This window comes from Oncorhynchus kisutch, linkage group LG19, assembly GCF_002021735.2.
Source record: "Oncorhynchus kisutch isolate 150728-3 linkage group LG19, Okis_V2, whole genome shotgun sequence".
NCBI classification, from domain to species: Eukaryota; Metazoa; Chordata; class Actinopteri; order Salmoniformes; family Salmonidae; genus Oncorhynchus; species Oncorhynchus kisutch.
The window spans coordinates 3,868,225-3,881,429 of record NC_034192.2 but is presented as its reverse complement, the minus strand read 5'-3'; positions in this window follow the sequence as shown (position 1 = coordinate 3,881,429).

Here is a 13,205-nt window from a genome sequence, read left to right as displayed (position 1 = left end):
GCTCGACGCAAGAAGTTAACAGAGTCTTCCCACCAAAACTCTAACACGTTTTAATGTGAATACTGGAACATTATATATAACATAAGAATGTGGGGAATGGTCAGAAATGATCTATAGAAAACTAATGTCATACTGGTTTTTATTTTGTCATTGAACAGGTTATAAAGGAAATACTGTTAATTGGAAAGTATATCCCCTTTATCTAACAAGTTTCCATCCTTAACATTGTCTATGAAATAGGACACATTATGAAAGTATTTTTGTTAAGATATTAATGTAATTTTAGGAGGTATAAGATAATCGATCTCCTATAAACTGTGCATAGTAAGTAGCCATTTCCCGAGTGAGGTCAGAGAGCGAGTCAGACTGATGGAACCATCCCCTCCAGCCAGGATGCATAAAAGGATTGGTAACAGAAATTAACATTTGACCAGAAAAGCGGGGAGTGTGAAGGAAATAAACTCGCCTCCCAGACTAGAACATCATCAGGCTGCAGCTACAGGTGTAAAGTGGTGCAAACACTATCAACACGAGGTGGAGAGAGGAGAAAACTCCCCGTTCGGACAATCACTGGTACAGCTGATTAGCTGTCATGAGTCACATAACTAGAAAAGAGAATCTAAGTGGGAACATCCTACTACTCTTCAAATCATCCTTCTTTACTACTCTTCTCAAATCACCTTAGTACGCTACTCTCATCACCCTGAGGGAACCATCGACATGGCTAGCTAGCTATCTTCCCAGGAGCATCTTCCAGAGTGAACAGTAGAAGAGACAGGTCCGGACCCTTTCGGACAATCCGAGCCTTACAAGTGTGACGCTGAAAGGCCAACCCACCCCTTCCTAAGGAGGGCTAGTTCCGACAGAAATAAGGCATTCACACGTAAATACATTCATGATTTTTTACTCCAAAAAGGCGGCGTATCGCGTGCAAAGTATGTGATTACTGTGAGAATAGTTCTAAAATGAACCAATGATAAGTGTCCCTTTTTCTCTCTCTCTTTTCCCACCTCTTCATTCTCTGTAACAAGCCGCCATATGTTGTCGGTCAGTTCGGGACCTATTTCTCATGTATTAAGTTAGTATATAAATAATTAAACCAATTTGTGTAGTACTGAACCATGAGTGAGGCTGGAGTGTTTGCAGATGCATGAGGTTACGACTGTTCAGAATGATATGATAAGAGGTAATGATTAATACATTGACTGTTTTATAGATGTGATAGGAAAATACCTTTAGTTTTTAATTTGGGAGATGGTAACGCTTTAAAACAAACGCTCTCGTGGTGCCACAAATCCTAATAAGTTAATTGTTACATGATTAATTTATATCGGGTAACAATTAAACATAGTTGATTAAATAAATAACAGTCATCAGATTAATGAAAGTAAAGTCACAACACTATTGCTGGTTACACATTCTAAAACTGACTGTAGCTCTATGTTAAAGGTGTAGGTAATTTATTTTACTGTTGTAGCTGACGTGTATACTGTTGAGTCGTCAGCGTACATAGACACACAGGTTTTATTCAAGGTCAGTGGAAGGTTATTAGTAAAAACAGAAAACAATGCACCCCGCCCCCCCACCCCTTTGTTTTTACACTGCTGCTACTCGCTGTTTATTATCTATGCATATTCTTTTTACAAATGACCTCAACTAACCGGTACCCTCGCACATCGACTCGGTACCGGTACCCCCTGTATATAGCCTTGTTATTGTTATGTACATTTGTGTTACTTTTTGATTGATTTGATTTCCTTCGTTTATTTAGTAAATATTTGACTAACTATTTCTTGAACTGCATTATTGATTAAGTGCTTGTAAGTAAGCATTTCACTCTAAGTTCTACACCTGTTGTCGGTGAATGTGACAAATACAATTGGATTTTTCTGGCTTCCATAAAACACTGTTCTATTAGATCGGCAACTCATCCATGATGAGACAGAGGATGGAAATCCATAACACCTATGTTTTTTTCATGATCAATGATATCAAAAGCAGCACCGAAGTCTAACAAAACAGCTCCCACAATCTTATACATTTCTTTCAGCCAATCATCAGTCATTTGTTTCAGTGCCAAGCATGTTGATTGCCCTTCCCTTTAAGCATGCTGAAAGTCTTACGTTTTCTTTCTGTACAATATCATTGTATTTGGTCAAACATTATTTTTTCAAAAGCTTGCTAAGCACCGGTAACAGGCTGATTGGTCAAATGTTTGAACCAGGACAAACCACCTATTGCCTACAACTTGGTGAATTACTGAGGTTGGTAGTGGAATACATGAATATGAAGGCTCACATTTGTTTGCTCGTCAACAAGAAAATAAAAGTGGTTGCAATATCAAAGGGCTTTGTAATGAACAAGCCATCTGGGGCGGCAGGGTGGCCTAGTGGTTAGAGCGTTGGACTAGTAACCGGAAGGTTGCCCGAGCTGACAAGGTACAAATCTGTCGTTCTGCCCCTGAACAGGCAGTTAACCCACTGTTCGCAGGCCGTCATTGAAAATAAGAATTTGTTCTTAACTGACTTGCCTGGTTAAATAAAAGGTAAAAAAATAAATAAAATAAAAATAAATAAAAAATCTGCTCAATGAAGGATGACTCTAGCTTTAGTTAGCTTTTTTTGCCTAGAGTTTTATTTAAGGTACTCTAGAGCTTTTTACTATCATTCACCTTTGTTCCATAGTATAGTTTCTTCTTATTTTTGTATAGTTACATGATTTCTCAATTTATAGTATGTTTGCCAATATTGCTGTGTTGCCAAACTTATTTGCTATTCCCTTTGCCTCATCCCTCGCAGCCATGGAGTTTTTCAAATCATTATCTATTCATTGGGATTTGGCAGTTCTAACAGTGCGTTTCTTGATGGGTGCATGACTATTGTCATGACGTGTCCCTTTCTGGGTGTAGATCGTGGCTTCCCCCTCTCTCTCACTCTCTCCTACACCCAGGTTCTGTTATCTCAGGCCATAAATTCCTGGTGGAGACTCTCTCCCCCTTGTCATGCAGAGAGAGACCACAGAGTGAACAAAGGTTGACCTCATGGAGGGCAGGAAACACACAACTCAAATCAAATTTATATGTCACATACACATGGTTAGCAGATGTTAAATGTTAGATGCTAGTTCCGACAATGCAGTAGTAACCAACGAGTAATCTAACCTAACAATTCCAAAACTACTACCTTATACACACAAGTGTAAAGGGATAAAGAATATGCACATAAAGATATGAATGAGTGATGGTACAGAACGGCATAGGCAAGATGCAGTAGATGGTATCGAGTACAGTATATACATATACATATGAGATGAGTAATGTAGATGAGAAGAGTAATGTAGGGTATGTAAACATTATATTAAGTAGCATTGTTTAAAGTGGCTAGTGATATATTTTACATCAATTTCCATCGATTCCCATTATTAAAGTGGCTGGAGTTGAGTCAGTGTGTTGGCTGCAGCCACTCAATGTTAGTGGTGGCTGTTTAACAGTCTGATGGCCTTGAGATAGAAGCTGTTTTTCAGTCTCTCGGTCCCTGCTTTGATGCACCTGTACTGACATCGCCTTCTGGATGATAGTGGGGTGAACAGGCAGTGGCTCGAGTGGTTGTTGTCCTTGATGATCTTTATGGCCTTCCTGTGACATCGGGGGGTGTAGGTGTCCTGGAGGGCAGGTAGTTTGCCCCTGGTGATGAGTTGTGCAGACCTCACTACCCTCTGGAGAGCCTTACGGTTGTGGGCGGAGCAGTTGCCGTACCAGGCGGTGATACAGCCCGCCAGGATTCCCTCGATTGTGCATCTGTAGAAGTTTGTGAGTGCTTTTGGTGACAATCCAAATTTCTTCAGCCTCCTGATGTTGAAGAGGCACTGCTGCTTCTTCACGACACTGTCTGTGTGGGTGGACCAATTCAGTTTGTCCGTGATGTGTACACAGAGGAACTTAAAACTTCCCACCTTCTCCACTACTGTCCCATCGATGTGGATAGGGGGGTGCTCCCTCTGTGGTTTCCTGAAGTCCACGAACATCTCCTTTGTTTTGTTCAAGTGGAGTGTGAGGTTATTTTCCTGACATCACACTGAGGGCCCGCACCTCCTCCCTGTAGGCCGCCTCGTCGTCGTTGGTAATCAAGCCTACCACTGTAGTGTCGTCCTCAAACTTGATGATTGAGTTGGAGGCGTGCATGATCACGCAGTCGTGAGGTGAACAGGGAGTACAGGAGAGGGCTCAGAACGCACCCTTGTGGGGGCCCAGTGTTGAGGATCAGCGGGGTGGAGATGTTGTTACCTACCCTCACCACCTGGGGGCGGCCCGTCAGGAAGTCCAGTACCCAGTTGCACAGGGCGGGGTCGAGACCCAGGGTCTCAAGCTTGATGACAAGTTTGGAGGGTACTATGGTGTTAAATGCTGAGCTGTAGTCGATGAACAACATTCTCACATAGGTATTCCTCTTGTCCAGATGGGTTAGGGCAGTGTGCAGTGTGGTTGCGTCGTCTGTGGACCTATTTGGGCGGTAAGCAAATTGGAGTGGGTCTAGGGTGTCAGGTAGGGTGGAGGTGATATGGTCCTTGACTAGTCTCTCAAAGCACTTCATGATGACGGAAGTGACTGCTACGGGGCGGTAGTCGTTTAGCTCAGTTACCCTTAGCTTTCTTGGGAACAGGGACAATGGTGGCCCTCTTGCAGCATGTGGGAACAGCAGACTGGGATAAGGATTGATTGAATATGTCCGTAAACACATCGGCCAGCTGGTCTGCGCATGCTCTGAGGATGCGGCTGGGGTTGCCGTCTGGGCCTGCTGCCTTGCGATGGTTAACACGTTTAAAAGTTTTACTCACCTCGGCTGCAGTGAAGGAGAGTCCTCAGGTTTTGGTTGCGGGCCGTGTCAGTGGCACTGTATTGTCCTCAAAGCAGGCAAAAAAGTTATTTAGTCTGTCTGTGATCAAGACATCCTGGTCCGCGACGGGGATGGTTTTCTTTTTGTAATCCGTGATTGACTGTAGACCCTGCCACATACCTCTCGTGTCTGAGCCATTGAATTGTGACTCTACTTTGTCTCTATAGTGATGCTTAGCTTGTTTGATTGCCTTGCGGAGGGAATAGCTAAACTGTTTGTATTCGGTCATGTTTCCGGTCACCTTGCCCTGGTTAAAAGCAGTGGTTCGCGCTTTCAGTTTCACGCGAATGCTGCCTTCAATCCACGGTTTCTGGTTTGGGAATGTTTTAATCGTTGCTATGGGTACGCCATCGTCAATGCACTTTCTAATGAACTCACTCACCGAATCAGCGTATTCGTCAATGTTGTTGTGGGTTTTACCAGCTCTGGTTGCGCAATCGATATGCTGATACAATTTAGGGAGTCTTGTTTTCAGATTAGCCTTGTTAAAATCCCCAGCTACAATGAATGCAGCCTCAGGATATGTGGTTTCCAGTTTGCATAGAGTCAAATAAAGTTTGTTCAGGGCCATCGATGTGTCTGCTTGGGTGGGAATATATATGGCTGTGATTATAATCTAAGAGAATTCCCTTAGTAGATAATGCGGTCGACATTTGATTGTGAGGAATTCTAAGTCAGGTGAACAGAAGGACTTGAGTTCCTGTATGTTATGATCACACCATGTCTTGTTAATCATAAGGCATACCCCCCCGCCCCTCTTCTTACCAGAAAGATGCTTGTTTCTGTCGGCGCGATGCGTGAAGAAACCAGCTGGCTGCACCGACTCTGTTAGCGTCTCTCGAGTGAGCCGTGTTTCTGTGAAGCAAAGAACGTTACAGTCTCTGATGTCTCTCTGGAATGCTACCCTTGCTCGGAATTCATCAACTTTGTTGTCAAGAGAGAGACTGGACATTGGCGAGTAGTATGCTAGGGAGTGATACGTGATGTGCCCGCCTCCGGAGCCTGACCAGAAGACCGCTTCTTTTGCCTCTTTTACGACGTCGTTGTTTTGTGTCGACGGCGGGGATCCGATCCGTTGTCCTGGGTGGAAGGCAGAACACAGGATCCGCTTTGCGAAAGTCATATTCCTGGCCGTAATGATGGTGAGTTGACGTTGCTCTTATATTCCTACCGAATGTATGTAATGAAACCTAAGATTACCTGGGGTATCAATGTAAGAAATAACACGTAACAAAACACTGCATAGTTTCCTAGGAACGCGAAGCGAGGCGGACATCTCTGTTGGCGCTGGAAATTCGAAGTTCGCTGTGATACACTGAAACTACAGAACTCTGGTTACTATATCTCTGAATGTGTACATTTCTCAACTATGGGGGTTGCATCTAAGTCTTGTATAAAATGAATGAGTAAAGATGAAACTATTTGTGAAATGATGTGATGTTAACCTTTGAGATAATTGTATTCCCGGTAAAGCTTACCTACTCAGCGGCCACACCCTGTGAGCACAGACATGGACTGCCGTCATGGAACCGCCCTTTTCTATTGTTACGAATAAAACCCACTCCTGAGGAAATTCACATCAGACCATGCAAACTCCGGTGTAAGCTAAGGTTGCAATGGTTGTTGAATACCTAACCATAGGCAATAGCTACACGGGTTGAAATGGTTAGACTCTGAGACTATCGATCCCTACAGAATATGAGCAAATCTTAGATACTAATTACTAGACTGCAGCTAGAAATTATGTAAACCTAGGATGGAATACCAACAACAGCCGAAACATCTATTCTAAGAACAACGCCTGACGTATGCATTACAACAGACACTATCAGGAGCCGCCAATAGATCTACAACAATGAAAGACATTGACTTCTGGGGAAGTATCCAGAGACTCTCTGATGAACTGACTCTACAGCAGACGGACCGACGATTCCAACAGAGAAGACAACATCATATGGGCGTAAATATATTGATTGCAGTTATTCCCGAATGAGCGAGCGTTCATGTGCAAAGGATTAGCATTTCAATTAATATAATTATCTACCGTGTGTAGTGATCCATTTTTGTCTTTCCCACTATCGGTCCACACCCCCTTTTCTTTGTATACCAAGCAGTCATATCTGTTTAGCCCACTAGGGGATCTTCCCTATCTTCCCAATATCTACTGTCTGTTATGCATTTCTGTGATTATTTAGTTAATTAGTAAATAAATGAGTGAGCCAATTGGTGTATGGATGATTCATAGTTTAGGCTGGGTTTGGTCAGATAACCAACAATTTACGACATAATTTATTAATAGAAGACTAATTGATCAGATATTAAAATATCTGACGAGTTAAATTCTGAAAATTATAATTTCGTAATCTGAAGATTTTCCATGGTGCCCCGACTTCCTAGTTAATTAAATTTACACGATTAGTTTAATCACGTAATAATAATTACAGAGAATTGATTTGAGAAAATAGAAGTCTTCACCTATAATGATATGAAAGACATGACATTATCAGTAACTGGAAGAAGCAATTTCAGAAGCAATGTTCCGAGAAAGAATTCCATATATACAGTGGGCTATTAGGCTACTTAGCTTGGCTGAAGTAGGTGCTCTGGTCTGAGTACAACCCATCCCTCTGTCTGGAAGGAGAAACCTGAGTCCAAAGGGCTTTCAGTAGCCTACAGCCTGAGAGTTATGGTTACACTAGCCAGGACCCAAGCCTCCTTACAAAGCAGACAGTTTCTATGAGGATAGTACACAAACAAATACATGACATCACCATTGCCCCCATTTTCCTAAAGTAGGACATAACAAGTACATCAGCCATAATCTTTTGCATAATGAATGATTCATTCACAGGAAATCAGCAGAGGCCCGCCCACAGACAGACAGACAGCGGGAGCTTGAGAGATCCTCAGCAGTGGCCCAGTGAGCAGCCATAGCGGTAGGCCTACCTACACCGCCTGGCTCCGGACTTCATCTTCCATAAGCCTTTGCGAAAGCCTCATGTGCACAAACTCCTGTCTGGAAGTGGGTAACCATTCAACCCTCCATGACCACCACCCTACCCCAGCCAGCTCATGTGACTGGACCCAGGCAGTGGGCACACAGGAATGTTAAGAGTCTACAAAGGCTGTTTAATCCCAGGCAATTCACATCAAGGCACAGAGAGCGCTAACTCTCCCTGCACTATTGTTCAGGCTGCAGAAAGGAGTGGATGGGGTGTTGGAGCTGTAAGAGCTGTAACGGTTCCTAACACATCTGGATCCCTGGGCTCTCCCTGCACCGAGGCCTGTGGAGAAGATGGGTTCTTCACCCCACCCCCCACACACGTTGTGCTATGGATTTGATGTGGTGGTGGCATAGTGTAGTACACACGTGTTACTAGATTTAGGCACACTGCAGTGGAGAAGTGATCAGTGAATCTGTTGATGTGTCTGTGTCAAACTAAATGACGCTATCACAGAGCAGTCAAGGACAGGTAAGAATGAATGAATGAGAGAACTATAAAACAAACTATAAAAAGAACTGGAAAAGAAAAGCAGAATTAAAAAGCTGGAAATGATAGCATTGCTCAATGCAGTTGTGACGATTACCTGAAGCGCTTTTCTTGGCTCAATGCATGCACTCTACTTGAGGAGACTTGTTGTCATTGATAATAAAAATATATATTTTTACTAAATCTTGGGTCGGCGTCATTCTTCAATTGGCCCCGTAGAGTCACATGACCGCCTCGTCACAAAGACCCAATGTCCCATAGGCAGAAAACAGCTTGGTGATGAAAGATGGCGTTTTACGTCCCATCATTGTCTAACACATAGAAACATCAGGAGCTATATATAACGCGTCTCTTCTCCACTGAGCTGAAGGTAATGCCTGTCTAAAGGAATATCTCTGCCTGTTGCCATGGAGCCCAGCGCCGATGACATCACGGGGAGAGGAAGAAGATGAAAGCGAGTCACGGCGACTGAACATGAGCAACAAAGATCAGGTGACGTGTTGTGGGGTTGAGGGGGGGGGGGGGCTGGGGAGAAAAAGATAGAAGCAAGGAGCAAGCACAGGCTGTATAGTTACAGTAGTAGATTGATATGTACACACACACACACACACACACACACACACGTTTGTTTAACAATCCTTGTGGGGACCAAACAATTGATTCCCATTCCCATGATGTCCGAATGAGAGTGACTAACAAAATCTGGAGGTCAGGGCCCCTGGGCACGTGCAGGGCGTGCCTGGACGGAATTCGGCCATGATTACTACAAAAATAGATAGCTGGCTAGGCTAACTTCCCAATCAACATTTATTTTGCTGACATGCCTAATTTATTGACTTTCACGCTAACTATGCCACATCTGTTGAAAAACAAAAATCCGCCAGGGAAACATTGTCACACACACACACACACACACACACGTCAGAGAAAGAGAACATCCATACACAATATCAACAGGTCCTCTGATTGGTAATAACAGGAGAACTGGTAAGACCAGGGTTGGTCAGCTGTGGACAGTTTCAAGGCTTTGGAAAGTGACATTGATCAATCTCTCCTTCTCATATCACAGCTTCAGTGGTGCTCATACCGACACTGATGCTGTGCACTGACTATAGTTTCCAATCAGCTGTGTCCCTTATTGCACGCAGAAGTTTGTGTTGGTGCTCCCTGGGGTTGTAATATAAACAATGTGTGTGCGTGCGTGCGGGGGGGGGGGGGGGGGAAGAGTCCTTCCATGAAGGTGAAGGAGTCTACACCGGCAGACTGAAAGCAAACATTGCAGATTGTTTGTGTGTGTGTGTGTGCGTACGTGCGAGTGAATAGAGCACCCCATGATGACTTGGAGGTGGCAGCCAGACAGACTAAGTGTGGCTGGTTTAACTATGTGGCCGGTCCAACACAGCCACCACCAGGCCCAGATCCCACCGATAAGCCTGTCTTTCTCCCTCCAACGGCTAGCTGCTTCATACAGAGATACCAGACACCGTAAACAAAGAGTAAATGCTGTACAGTTCCAGGCAGAACATGAATAATATGTCCATTGTTCTCCATCACACACACACACCACAACCTCCCTCTGTTCTTCAGCGTTAACCATTCATTAACAGTGTCACTATTGTTTTTCAGTATTTCACACTGCTGCAGCCGAAGCCCGCCACCCCTGCTCTCCAAGTTTTTTTTTGTTCTCATATTTTCGGGGTGCTAAAAATATAACTCCCCCAACCGTGGCGCCCAAGGGAGCCAAATCCCTGAGCCCCGCTTCACATCTTCCTCCCTCCCTCCCTCCGCCCGTCCGTCACACATCTGTCTCTCCCTCCTTCTCTGTCATATTGTAATGACAGCTAAACTATGCAAATGTAGCCTTCCTGCACAGACACGCTGCCACAGGGATGTGCACGCATCTATAGATGCAAATCAGCGTGTCTATCATGTGCGCACATTATGCAAAATATGGTGCCCAACCCAGTCCTTAGAAAGTCCTTAGAATAGAGATCACCGGGTGGAAGACAATTTGGCCAAGGATGGAAGGACGGAGGAAGTAGTAAACGCTCCACAGTGTTGAAGGGTTGTGTGGCTGCTAAGGGGCATCTGTGCCAGTTCAATGCCTCCTCCGCTCCCCTGAGGTGGCCCAGATCTGACTTGGGATATGGGAACTTACAAGTGTGTGTCATAGAAGTGGACAGTAGTGGTCTATTTCTATGGAAAGTGCCAACTCATTTACATTGCAAACAGTGTATCTGGGATAACATCTAAGACCAATACAAATATGTATGTATATATATGTATGAAATGTTGGAAACATTGATTCCACCAGTGAGCCCCCAGTGGGAGGTTACTGAGGAGATTCACCATAGAGAACCTTGTCTCTCATGACTTGCTGTTCTGAGTTGTAAGGTTGTCAAGAACCTGTAAACTCCCTGAAAGGTTGTCAAGAACCTGTAAACTCCCTGAAAGGTTGTCAAGAACCTGTAAACTCCCTGAAAGGTTGTCAAGAACCTGTAAACTCCCTGAAAGGTTGTCAAGAACCTGTAAACTCCCTGAAAGGTTGTCAAGAACCTGTAAACTCCCTGAAAGGTTGTCAAGAACCTGTAAACTCCCTGAAAGGTTGTCAAGAACCTGTAAACTCCCTGAAAGGTTGTCAAGAACCTGTAAACTCCCTGAAAGGTTGTCAAGAACCTGTAAACTCCCTGAAAGGTTGTCAAGAACCTGTAAACTCCCTGAAAGGTTGTCAAGAACCTGTAAACTCCCTGAAAGGTTGTCAAGAACCTGTAAACTCCCTGAAAGGTTGTAAAGAACCTGTAAACTCCCTGAAAGGTTGTAAAGAACCTGTAAACTCCCTGAAAGGTTGTAAAGAACCTGTAAACTCCCTGAAAGGTTGTAAAGAACCTGTAAACTCCCTGAAAGGTTGTAAAGAACCTGTAAACTCCCTGAAAGGTTGTAAAGAACCTGTAAACTCCCTGAAAGGTTGTAAAGAACCTGTAAACTCCCTGAAAGGTTGTAAAGAACCTGTAAACTCCCTGAAAGGTTGTAAAGAACCTGTAAACTCCCTGAAAGGTTGTAAAGAACCTGTAAACTCCCTGAAAGGTTGTAAAGAACCTGTAAACTCCCTGAAAGGTTGTAAAGAACCTGTAAACTCCCTGAAAGGTTGTAAAGAACCTGTAAACTCCCTGAAAGGTTGTAAAGAACCTGTAAACTCCCTGAAAGGTTGTAAAGAACCTGTAAACTCCCTGAAAGGTTGTAAAGAACCTGTAAACTCCCTGAAAGGTTGTAAAGAACCTGTAAACTCCCTGAAAGGTTGTAAAGAACCTGTAAACTCCCTGAAAGCGTTTCATTTCCCCCGAAAACCTAAACCAACAATAGCTCTGCAGGATAATCTGGCTAATGAGATTAGAGAAACAAGATAATGGAATAGTGATTTTTTTTATATCATTATGACCAAACATGTCACCATGGCCACTGACCAGACTCTGCCTCTCCTTAAGTCACCCACAACCCAATAACAACAGGCTGTCAATCATTCAACACCCAACAAACAGCAGTGCCACACAGCAGTGCCACACTCCATACAGCTGTATATTCAAACAGACAGGGAAATGCCACCAGAGGAGAATAATCTAGAGACAAGGAGAATTGTCTCCAGTTTGCCAGTTTCCTTGATCACACACACTATGATGTGATGTGTTTTGTATACGTTTGTGCCAAACACTCAAGAAACACTTGAAATTCAAATATTTAACGCTACGTTAAAGTAACAAAAGTTAAGGAACAAAGACACTGGGAATTAGCATGGTGGGAAAATCACTGCCGTTATTCCACTGTTTCACAGTGAAGTGTGTCATACCTTGTGAAGTAAAACAAAAGTTAAACAGAAGGATACATTTTGGGGTTTTCCCCAGCAAGCTGGACATGGCAGCCAGTCAGCATGTGACATCAGTGTGACATCAACATGGCATAAAGAAACAGGGTGGTAAAACAGAAAAATGATGACGACACAAGGATGAATAGATGAGGGTGACTACATGACACAAGGATGAATAGATGAGGGTGACTACATGACACAAGGATGAATAGATGAGGGTGACTACATGATACATGGATGAATAGATGAGGGTGACTACATGACACAAGGATGAATAGATGAGGGTGACTACATGACACAAGGATGAATAGATGAGGGTGACTACATGACACAAGGACGAATAGATGAGGGTGACTACATGACACAAGGACGAATAGATGAGGGTGACTACATGACACAAGGATGAATAGATGAGGGTGACTACATGACACAGGGATGAATAGATGAGGGTGACTACATGACACAAGGATGAATAGATGAGGGTGACTACATGACACAGGGATGAATAGATGAGGGTGACTACATGACACAGGGACGAATAGATGAGGGTGACTACATGACACAAGGACGAATAGATGAGGGTGACTACATGACACAGGGATGAATAAATGAGGGTGACTACATGACACAGGGATGAATAGATGAGGGTGACTACATGACACAAGGATGAATAGATGAGGGTGACTACATGACACAAGGATGAATAGATGAGGGTGACTACATGACACAGGGATGAATAGATGAGGGTGACTACATGACACAAGGACGAATAGATGAGGGTGACTACATGACACAGGGATGAATAGATGAGGGTGACTACATGACACAAGGATGAATAGATGAGGGTGACTACATGACACAGGGATGAATAGATGAGGGTGACTACATGACACAAGGATGAATAGACGAGGGTGACTACATGACACAGGGATGAATAGACGAGGGTGACTACATGACACAAGG